The following is a 10472-nucleotide window of genomic DNA, read 5'->3' on the forward strand; positions in this document are numbered from 1 at the left end:
AGTTTAGCCGAGCTCATGGAGAAAAGAGAGTTCTCCTTAGAATTAAGTTTTGGTAGAAATCCAGTAAAGGATAATCATATGCACCAGACTCAATCATTTTTCCACACCGCTAGCAGACCTGTATTTCAGATGTCTAGGACAAGTCAATTACTATCCAAGGTTTGAATGACAGAAGCTCTAGTGATCCTCAGGCAGTAAAAATAATTCTGTAGTGTCAACTAGTGTTTGTTGCAGTGTTGCTCAAATGCTGTAAATCCCAAAGCCTTATGTTTCCAAACAAACCTACTACTCTAAGAAAAGATATTTAATTTGCAAAATTCTCCTTGGACAAAAAGATCTGTGGCTCTAGAAATCCTGGAGAAAATGGAAGAATCATTTTTGAAAGAAAATCACTGCTTATGAACATATGCTACAATGTACTGTTTTTTTCAACCTGACTGAAACCTAAGATTGCCTTTATGTTTTCTTAAAAGTAGTCCATGCTACTCCAAATAATCTTTACAGTTGTTTTGCATTAGTTACAAGGTTTGATGCAAGTATTGATGGGTAGTTTTTCTGATAAAATCTATCTGCTTTCTTTGTAAGGTGACCTGCACTATTAACACCAACCTCCTGGGGTTTGCATTAAACCCCTGTGATTCGACTGTGGAAAGCTCATAGAAAAAGACCTCAGCTGGATCTTACATGCCTACTCTAAGATTTAGCCTTCAACTACACACTCAGTGTAGACATCCTCTCCTGGCCAGCAGGTCAAACAGATCTTCCTTCCAAATGTATATGTGATGACGACAAAATAGCAGCTAGAAAGCTTCCTTGCAGATGAGCAGACTAGGAAGGCCTTGTTTCTGCACAAGTATTTATGTGCCTCAAACAGTTCTTCATAAAATCCCCAAAATAATATTTTGGCCATAAATTCTCTTTGACTCTTCAACCTTATTGACCAAACTCAGTTTCATGGTCTGGGAGGTGGAGGGACTGTTTAACACAGGCACTTAGCTGCCTTCCTTGACATCTGCACAGGAACCCCTACCTCTGTCTACCCAGAGAGGGCAAAACAAGGGACTTTACCTCATCTGGAATAAGGGATTTGCCTTTCTGTCTCCCCAACAACCCTGTCGATTCAACTCCAAATAGTCATACCTGCACTCAGTGACCAGAGAGATCTAACAAATCACAAAATCCTTGGGGAGCAGACCAACTGTTGTCACAGGCGTCAAACATCAGACTCATTATTTCCCATGTCTGAAGACACGTGAGGGAATCTTTGGGCTGTGTCATGAGAGACAAGGCTATTAGATCCAGCTGTTCTCAAGGCAAGCATGACCACATTGACACTACACATCAATGTGACTATTTATACACACGAGTACCTGGTATGTCATAGGCTCTGGTATTATCAGCATGTCCTTAAGGGCCTGAGACTTGCAGATATCTCCTTCTTTCTGTAACCACTCACCAACATCACCATTACCACCTCATCTTTTCATACCTCATTAGTAGAAATTCATTTCTTCTGGGAAAAGGTACACTGCTCTTGGGAAAACAAAGCCTTCCCCTCTGGGAAGACAACTGAAGATCTCATTAAAACAGAAGCTAAAGTTATGGCTAATTTAAAACCATACATCACCATTACACAATTAAAATGATGAGACTATTAGAAGGCACAAACTTATCATCAGGTGACTGTTGCTGTATGCAAGAAGCAAGGTAGGTGAGCAGTTAGGACTTCCCTGAGGGAAAGGAGGGGCAGGAACTTGAAGGATGCGTTGGCAGCACAGAAACAGAAGTCAGGGCAAATTACTCATTGTCAACTCCATAGTACAACAGATGCTTTGCTACCAGAGCAGAACATCTGTTTTCCTTTGAAGAGTCGTTTTACCTATAAGTGAGTGTATCTTCCTAGACATCTCTGGTAGAGAAGAAAGTGAAAGGAAGAAGTCATTTTCTTAAGCCACAAATCCTTTCAGTACCAAGAAACAGGAATTCCTTCATACCACAAAAAAGCAGGCATGCAAAATAAATGGCACTCTCTTTATACACAAGAGTTAACTGAGGGAAGATCCATACCAAAATCATTGTTGCTTTATTTATTCTCAAACAAATCAAATGTATTGGTGTGCACCCTGCTTATCAGCTCTGTGACAATCTGTAATGCCAGTCACATGAAGAAGCTGGAACAAAAAGAAATTCCCTTCAAACCAATCATGTACCTCACAGGGTCATGCTGACTTGCAAAGGTTTTTTGTAAGGTTCATGTCTGTTGAGGAACTCATCTGCCACACTAGGAGACAGTTTGAAATAAATCATGCTGAGGTGCCAGTTGGACACTGTGCAGTGCCCGTGTACTGGGGACACCCAGAGCACGGCATCTACCCAAAGACATACCCTGCTCAACTGTAGAATTTCAGCAAAACAGAAGAAAACAGGAAAGAATGTAGTATGTACGTTATTTATGTGACTGTCCTTTAAGTACTGAAGGATATTCACAGAATATTCTGAGTTGGAAGGGATCCACAAAGATCATTGAGTCCAACTCCTAAGTGAATGGCCCACATGGGGATTGAACCCACAACCTTGCAAGTCCAGGGCCAGCACAAAGCTGGCAGACAGTGTGGGCTATTGATTCCTTTAGAGCCCACTCTGTGAAGAACACGCCCAACAAAGTCAGAAAAGAAACTGGTTTCTGAAACCAGGAGCCCTGAGGACATTTAAGGATTCTCTGAAGACATATCACTAAGTAGACCTCGAGAAGATAACTGTTATTTTGAAGTTCTCTAAGTTGAAAGAGGATCCCTGGAGGAACACTGTGAGAAATGCAGGATCATTTGTGACTATATCATGGCACTATGTTCCATTAAAACTACCACTGTTCCCCCTGGTCTGCAGAAATCTGGGCAAGTAGGATTCAGATAGCTAGACATCAATATTCTGTGTCTTTGTGGGTGCTCACAAGGTGTCCTACTTACTCTTTAGCTGCTCCCCCAAGAAAAGGGGGATCAACTGTAGGTCATGTGTCAGGGTGCCAGCCTCATAAAGGTGTCTTGGACCCCTCTGGATGGTCACCTTGAAAGGCACCAGTCACCCACATCCAGGCAACCGATCCATGCCCAAGCTGCTGGACACTGCACAGGCAGCACTTTGGTGCTACATGCACTGGGGAAGGATTGCTCAGGAGACACTGCTCCATCTGCAACATCTCCAACCATGAGGTTTGGTCTGTGCCAGGGCTGTTCCAAGTGGTTACAGCTCCAAGCTGTCTTTGCAGTCTCTCTGGTTGTTCTTTCCCTCCCACAGACACTCGATTTTAAGAGCACAGAGAGCTGTTGACCAAGTGTGTGACTCAGTGAGAGCTTCTGCCAACAAGGAAATCACGGTGGCAGGCTGCTTTCTGTGAGCCACCTGCAGCCACCAATGAAGTAACATGATAAGCTTTTCATTTTTGCTTCCTTGTTCTTCAATATCTATATACAAAACATGAACATTTTGTAAACACAAGGATTCTCTTGGGTTTGTTTTTTTCCTCTAAGCTGGGGAAGAAGAATGCTTATGGAAGGTGTTTCCATTCTTGAGTTCTGTGTAGAGATTTAGCAAGCAATGCTACAAAGATCCAAAGCCAAACATTACACGCCAAACTTGTGCACATAGTCATGTAGCATGATTTGCTTCTCTGTTCCAAGAATTATCTTTCCAAGAAGTCAGGAAGTTCCTGTAGGAGACACAGCTATACATCCCCCTTGTATTTTTAGTATCAGAAGAACAAAAAGGTCGCTGAGGTTTGGGTTTTTTTTTTTTTTTTAGATATGCAAAATGTTTAATGAGAAGAAAGAAAAATCACAATATCCTAAATTAATGAGCTCTCTATTACTTGTCTGTTTACAAAAGCCAAAAGCTTATGCATGTTGCATACCATACACATGGAAATAAGATCCATGTGACACACTACAAAGATATGATACACCAAAGACGTCACCTGTCTTATCCTACCTACCTACTTCCAGGAAGCAAGAAACACCCCCAGCAGTCCATCCTGCTGAGTAAATGTTTGCTTTGTGATTTATTATAGCGTGGGGTTTGTTTTTTTTATTTCGGTTTGGATTTTTGTTTGCTTTTTTTTTTTAAATCAGCCTGCTAGAGAAGTGTTTCCTGCTTTCATATGATGAAATTATAAAATTGCAAAATAAAAGCAGAGAAGGTTGCAGTAACCTGAAATTATGACAATTTGGAAAAGTGCTGAGCAAAAATTGGCTAAAATGAGGCTGCAAGATTGATTCAGCCCTTTACAGTCAGAAAGGCCCTACCTTCTGAATTGATACCCTCGACCCTATCTCTCACTCCGCAGGATCAGAGGACCAGGAGATGGGTGGCCAGAAGGGAACACCACACTGAAGCAAGCACATTTTGAACCAGCAGGCTTAGCCCCGTGGGCCAAAGGCAATGCTGCTCTATGGCAGGGATAAATAAGCTACCAGGGGAAGAAGGAGGAAAGTATGAAGGAAAGGTGCTCTAGGGTTGCTTAGCTAGAAACAGGATACAGGAATGTTTCAACTGATGACTGATACAACATTTTTCTGGGTGGAAAAAGTTATTCTGTAAGACATCCACATGCAGGAGCAGCAGCACGAACTCTAAAATTTCTGGGAACATAGCCTTCAGCCTTATCATGCTCTGGTCCTCATCTGGTCAGTGGTACTACTTTGCACTAGTCACATCACCAATCCAAGAGGTCACATCACATGTTTACCAATTGCTAGCTTGATTTAATGCTCCACTTCCTCTTATGTCTGAGAATGACACAGTTTGACCCAAATCCTCAGTAGTTTTTGCACTGTATGGCACTGTGCTCAGGAAGGGAAGTCCCAGGACATTTGGAGCCAGTGGCACAGCAGGGCACCACTGACATCTGACCTGTATGCTGCATCTGGGCTAAAAGCATCACATCCCTGCGGGCATGCAATGATCACAGAATCACTTTAAGCAGGTACACCAGGGCTGGTTAATGACACTGCCTGAGAACAGCCGTTCTTCAGGAGTTAATGTGGAAAAGCACAGCTGAAAACAACTTCTAAGTGTATGAAAAGATGAGAGAGAAAGGTCTCGATGAGTAAAGGCAATGTTTATGCAGGTCTGCCTGCAGGGCAGGGAACAAGGGAAAACCAAAAAAATTAAAGTCTGCTGAGAGAGGATCGAGGTAGTATTTCATGAAACACAGTAACACTGTGAAGTGATGCTACTCCAGCTTTCTACTGAACTATCCCTGACTGTTTGTACCACAAATATCCCCTATTAATTGCATAATCAATGAATAAATAAATTGACCACATGGTTCAAATAAATTACTATCTTATTCAAATATAAAAACTACTACAGCAAATTCTATCATAAACCAGCTAATTTTAGAAAAGCGCATCTGCAAGCTGGCAACTGCTGTTTTGCAATGGTACACGAGCACAAATCTTTACATTTTAGTAGTAATATTTTCAGAACATTTTTCTCCTTTTTCAAAAAATACTAAAATATAATTATTTTCCAAATAAAATTTAAAGTAATAATGATAATAATAATAATCTATAATAAAGCTAATACTTAAAACTATTTATATGAATAGAAGTATGGTGTACCAATGCAAGATTTTTAAATTTAAATTCATTAAAAGGTAAATACTCTTTAGAGTCAACAAAAAATATACATGGTAAACAAGAGGCACCTGGATTTCAAGTCAAGCATCATAAATAATACCCTAGGCTAAATCAGTCATAACTATAATTTGCATCTTCTACACACGGAAAACAGTGGCATTTCCACTTTTCTAAAGGAAGTCCAGTTTTGTGTCATTCAGGAAAGCCCTGCCTTGCATTACTTTCAGTTTCAGTTGTCCTTAGCACAAACAGGAAGACCTTTCCCTTCACTTGAGCTATTTCTGTCAATGTGAGAAGCAGAGTGGGCAATGAAACCTCCAGCCGCTGTTTCCCTTGGGCAATGGGTGACGTGGGCACGTGCCAGGTGGCAGCCTCAAACACACCCGAGCGGGCCAGACCCTGATCCTCCATGGCCTGGCTCCACACCTCCATCTCCCTTTATCCCTTCGACACTGCTAGCAGAACTAGGCAATATTTACTTAGAATTGCCACATCTTTGAAGGGCTGTGAGAACACCCAGCCTGTTGTGCTGATCTGATGGCGACTGTCTGTCTCCACGGGGATGATCCCAGTGAGTGTGTATGAGACAAACAGCAAACACAGGCGCCTCAAGGAAAAGCACAGGCAGCTGCCCCTGTGCCTCTTGTGCCCAACTCCAGAACGTATCCCATGGCAAACCCACCAATTCTCAGTCATTGGAACTTCCTTTGCTTTATAAATTGGTTAGTTTTAATTGCACGCTCTGTTTCCAAAGACTGTCTTCGTATGCACCTAAAAATTCTCGCGCTGTTTAATTTAGATTAACACAGAATTTAAAACCAACAAGGCAGTCTTCTGACTAAGAAAACAGTACAATGAATATGAATACATTTAATACAAATGAAGTCATGATATAGGTGTCATTATAGATTTGTATATTAGTATACAAACTAATATGCATGAGGTGTATACACAATAATAACAACGTGTGTGTATATATACATATACACACACGCGGAGCTTTTGCACATCCCTGTAAAAGTCACAGTTGCCAAAGGCGATGGATTTGTCATAGCGAAACAAAAAGCGGCGGTTTAAAACAAGCTTAGTAATTACTTAAACCGAATTTTCCCCCGCCCGGCGTTAGCCACTGCTCAAACCTGTCATTTACACCGCCGTAAACCGCGGCGGAGCCCTCTATCAAAGACCGGGGGAACAAACACACTTCAAAGGGCCGGGTGGAGCCGAGCGCCGCCGCCGCGGGCAGCCCGGCGAGCGGGCTCGTACCGGGGCTTCTCCAGCCGCTGCCCGGACCACGGCCGATGGGACCGAGCTCAGGCAGCGCCCCACCGTCACCCGAGACCGGAGGAGAGCGGCCCTACACCACCGCCCCGCCGCTTCCAGCTGCACACAGACACCCCCCCACACACAGAGCCCCAGCAATCCCGCACCGCTCCGGTGACCCCGGCTGTCCGGAGGGGCTGACACCCCCCGGTCCCGCCGCCGCCCCGCTCACCCGCCGCTCCCGCCGCCGCCGCAGATCGGGAGAAGCCGGTGCGTCACTGGCAGCGGGCGGGGCCGCGATCCCCCGCCCCGCCCGCACCCTGGAAACTCGGGACGCACGGAATGGCTCTGCTCAAACGGAGGTTTTCTTAGTCGCAAAAGCTCGGGAGATGTGTGTATGGGGTGCTGAGTCCTGAGGCCCCGCTGATGGAACAGGGCGTGGAGATTGCCTGTGATCTGCATCCTGATCAGATCTGCATCCTGTGATCAAGTCACCTCGATTGAGTTGGGCTCTTTGATGTTTGCACCTTGTAACGCCTCAGTTGAAGGCACCCGATGTGCTTTATGATGTTGCACCCTAATCACGCACCTTACTCAGAATGAAGAAAGCACAGGTTTTACTGGGGCTTTTTAGAAGCCTTTCGATTCAGAAGGGGAAGAAAATAAGATTACACCTGAAGGTGTTCAAGAAATGAGTGGATGTGGCAGTTAATGCTATGGTCTAGTTGACAAGGTGATGGCTCAAAGGTTGAATTTGATGACCTTGGAGGTCTTTTCCAACCTAAATGATTCTGTGACTCCATGACTGATAAGTTAATTTTTAAATTTTTTTGAAGACTGAATAAAATCTACCATGAAGGTTTATTTTCAGCTTTACTTGATTTCTCAGGAAACCAAGATACCAGTAATTTTGTTTCCTTACTGACTAGATGCTAAAGATCCCAGAGGGATTTGAAATACATAACATCATATGCCAATGTTTGGAGATCTTCATAATAGTATGGTGATTTTATGCCAACATGTCCAGAGCCTTTGGAATCTGGCTTATGAAAAGGAGCTTAGCAAGCTGGGGGAAATAATTTATCTGAGAGAATGCTTGTCTCTTGATTTTGAGGCTCTTTCTTAGTGCTGAAATTAAGAGGAATAAATGAAAGCACCTTGGGAAACATCCACTAATGAGAGTGCAAGGAAAAGAGTCAATTTTCTGCTACAAGAAGTGGTGTTTCTGCTTCTGAAAAGCTTGAATGATCTTTACTTATCTGTGTACTGATAAGAATCAGCAACTTCTCCTATTTAAAAAAAAAAATAATTTTAATACCATAATACATATTTACTTTATTTCTAAATACCGAAACCCCATAATATTTTCTTTTCTTAGCCTTTTTCTGTAAACTGTTGGGTTAATTTTTCCCATGATATATGAAAATATGAAGCAAATTCTAAGACAAAAATTCTCAAAGAAAATAATTATTAATTTGCCTTGAGTACCCCAAAGCTTTCATTTGATAAAAGTCCTTAAGCAAAACTCTACACAAACAGGTAGAGGTCAAAATTAATAACTACTGAATCACAGCAACAGAGTACAGAGAATTACGGGGGGTATTACATGAGGTGGCTACATCAGCCTTTTCCACAAAATATTTGCCACTTTTTGTAGTGGTGGTTTACCATCACTGGCAGTGGAAACCCCATATGGGTGTGGACAGTGCTCCGAGTGGCACTTGTGCTGTAGTGGCAAATTTTGTGGTAGGATGGTGAAAGCGCCAAGACTGAACTTCACTTTTTTTTGCTATTACTGTCAGATGCTGTGCTGAGCAGTGGCACTGAGTAACCACCCTGTCCAAGAAGTGATTCACAGAGGAAGGCCAGCATAGAAGAAGGCTGAAATGAAAGGGAAAAATGAGGCTAACTGGTAATTAAAACACTCTCTGCAGATTGCCAGTATAAACTCATTTTCAGAAATCAATTTTTTCTTATATTCTAGTATTAAAAAAATATTATCAATGAGATTTATAAAACTTGGTTATCTCTGCATAAAAGTGAATAGTGCTACCTCTAAGCCACACAATTTTGCCAACAAAAGAAAATCATAATTAGATATAGTTAAATTTAGCAAAGACAGGCTAAACTGGCAAGCATTGTTAATGAAAAAAATCTAAAGAACGATTATGAAGGGAACAATTTATTTTTTAAAAAAGGTCTGTTCAAACTTCCAAACCACTTATTTGTAGGATTTGATTCCTTAATTCCTTTTCCAGACTGTTTTTGTCCTATCTCACTTCAATGCCATACTGAATTACCACTTTTCATAAGCATATGGTGTGCAGATATATTCTAGTAAAGAATGGAAACTGAAAGACATCAGACCTTACTAAGATGACCGTGGCAAGCAGGAGAATGAACACATGAATGATGCTCCTACAGGACTTTTCTTCCTCCCTATTTTGATAGGAAAGCTTGCATCAAAAGGACCAGATGCCAATCATCATAATATCTACATTTTGTGGTTCTGAAGTGGAAGGTCTGTCCAAGACCTCCTTGACGAACTTCCTCAAAGGGGTGGATTTCTCTTTCCATAGCTTAGTTTAGTCAATGTATCAGTTTTTGCTACCAGAGAACTGGTGTTGCCGATTTAGTTCTGTTGAGAGATGAGAATTTGCATAAAGGAAATTCCTGTGCATTTTCTGTTAAGTTCTCGTGCTACTTTTGTCCAGTTTTTTTGTGCCAGTAGAATTGTGTCCAGAGATGATGTCCAAGAATGCATTTGCTTCAAGGTTTTTTGTGAGCATTCCTCAGGGGGCAGCTGTGGTGCTGGTATGAGTGATACAGCCTCCAGCTGGCCTTGGCTGACCTGCTGGTCTGGGGGGACTTCTTCCTCTATGCCAAGAACTTCCTCCTCAATGTTGTGATAAACTAATTGCGCTTTAGGGAGTTATTGAATCTATGTAAAGTATTTTCTCCATGTTTCAGGCAAAAAGGAGGGGAACTTCATTCCACAACAGCTCTCAAAATTTCTACTGAAACAAGGTTTTATTCTGCTATCTTTACATCAGTTTGATTTATTTCAGATTAAACCTACCACAGCTATGGCCATCCATTTATTCCTATGGATAAACTTAAATGTGCCTTCATCTACATTAACATTTTGTTTCAGATGAGGTATGTATTGTTCGAAGCAAATCTCTGGTTGTCTTCCCTTCCTGCTCTTTAATTCATTTTGTAGAGCAGTCCCAGAAGACACATAAGAAATGCTTCACCTGAAACATAACAAGAAGCTGCACTCCAATCACTGAAGAAGCCAGACTGGAGCAAACCTTCCAGAGCATGTGGAGGGTGAAGGTCACATCCTCCACAGAAGCTGGTTTGCACTGCAGAGTTTTTCCTGTTGGCATCATGCTGCTTGCTAATATAGACCTATCCTAAGTCATAGAGTGATTATTTCATTACATTTGAATAAATTTCTGCATTCAGAAAATGCTACAGGACTCTCTGGATCTTGACTGCTTGATCATATAATGAAAACTTAGAGATAAAAAGAAAGATTCTTAAATTTGCAGAGTGCACTGCTTTGAA

At 41.9% G+C, this 10472-nt stretch overlaps 1 protein-coding gene across 3 annotated transcripts in view; it reads right to left on the minus strand.

Moving 5' to 3' along the window:
• SNX10 (sorting nexin 10) overlaps positions 1 to 7166 on the minus strand; it is a 36880-nt gene extending 29714 nt beyond the window's left edge. For 2 of the 3 annotated variants that reach the window (XM_017837190.1, XM_017837189.1), the window contains exon 1: positions 7124 to 7166. The gene's annotated coding sequence lies outside the window, so the exon portion shown is untranslated. The remainder of the gene's footprint in view (positions 1 to 7123) is intronic. The other variant, XM_017837191.1, reaches the window with a different exon arrangement.
• Positions 7167 to 10472: the final 3306 nt, after the last annotated feature.

The sequence above is a fragment of the Lepidothrix coronata genome, unplaced genomic scaffold (genome assembly GCF_001604755.1).
Source record: "Lepidothrix coronata isolate B3197 unplaced genomic scaffold, Lepidothrix_coronata-1.0 Scaffold294, whole genome shotgun sequence".
NCBI classification, from domain to species: domain Eukaryota; kingdom Metazoa; phylum Chordata; class Aves; order Passeriformes; family Pipridae; genus Lepidothrix; species Lepidothrix coronata.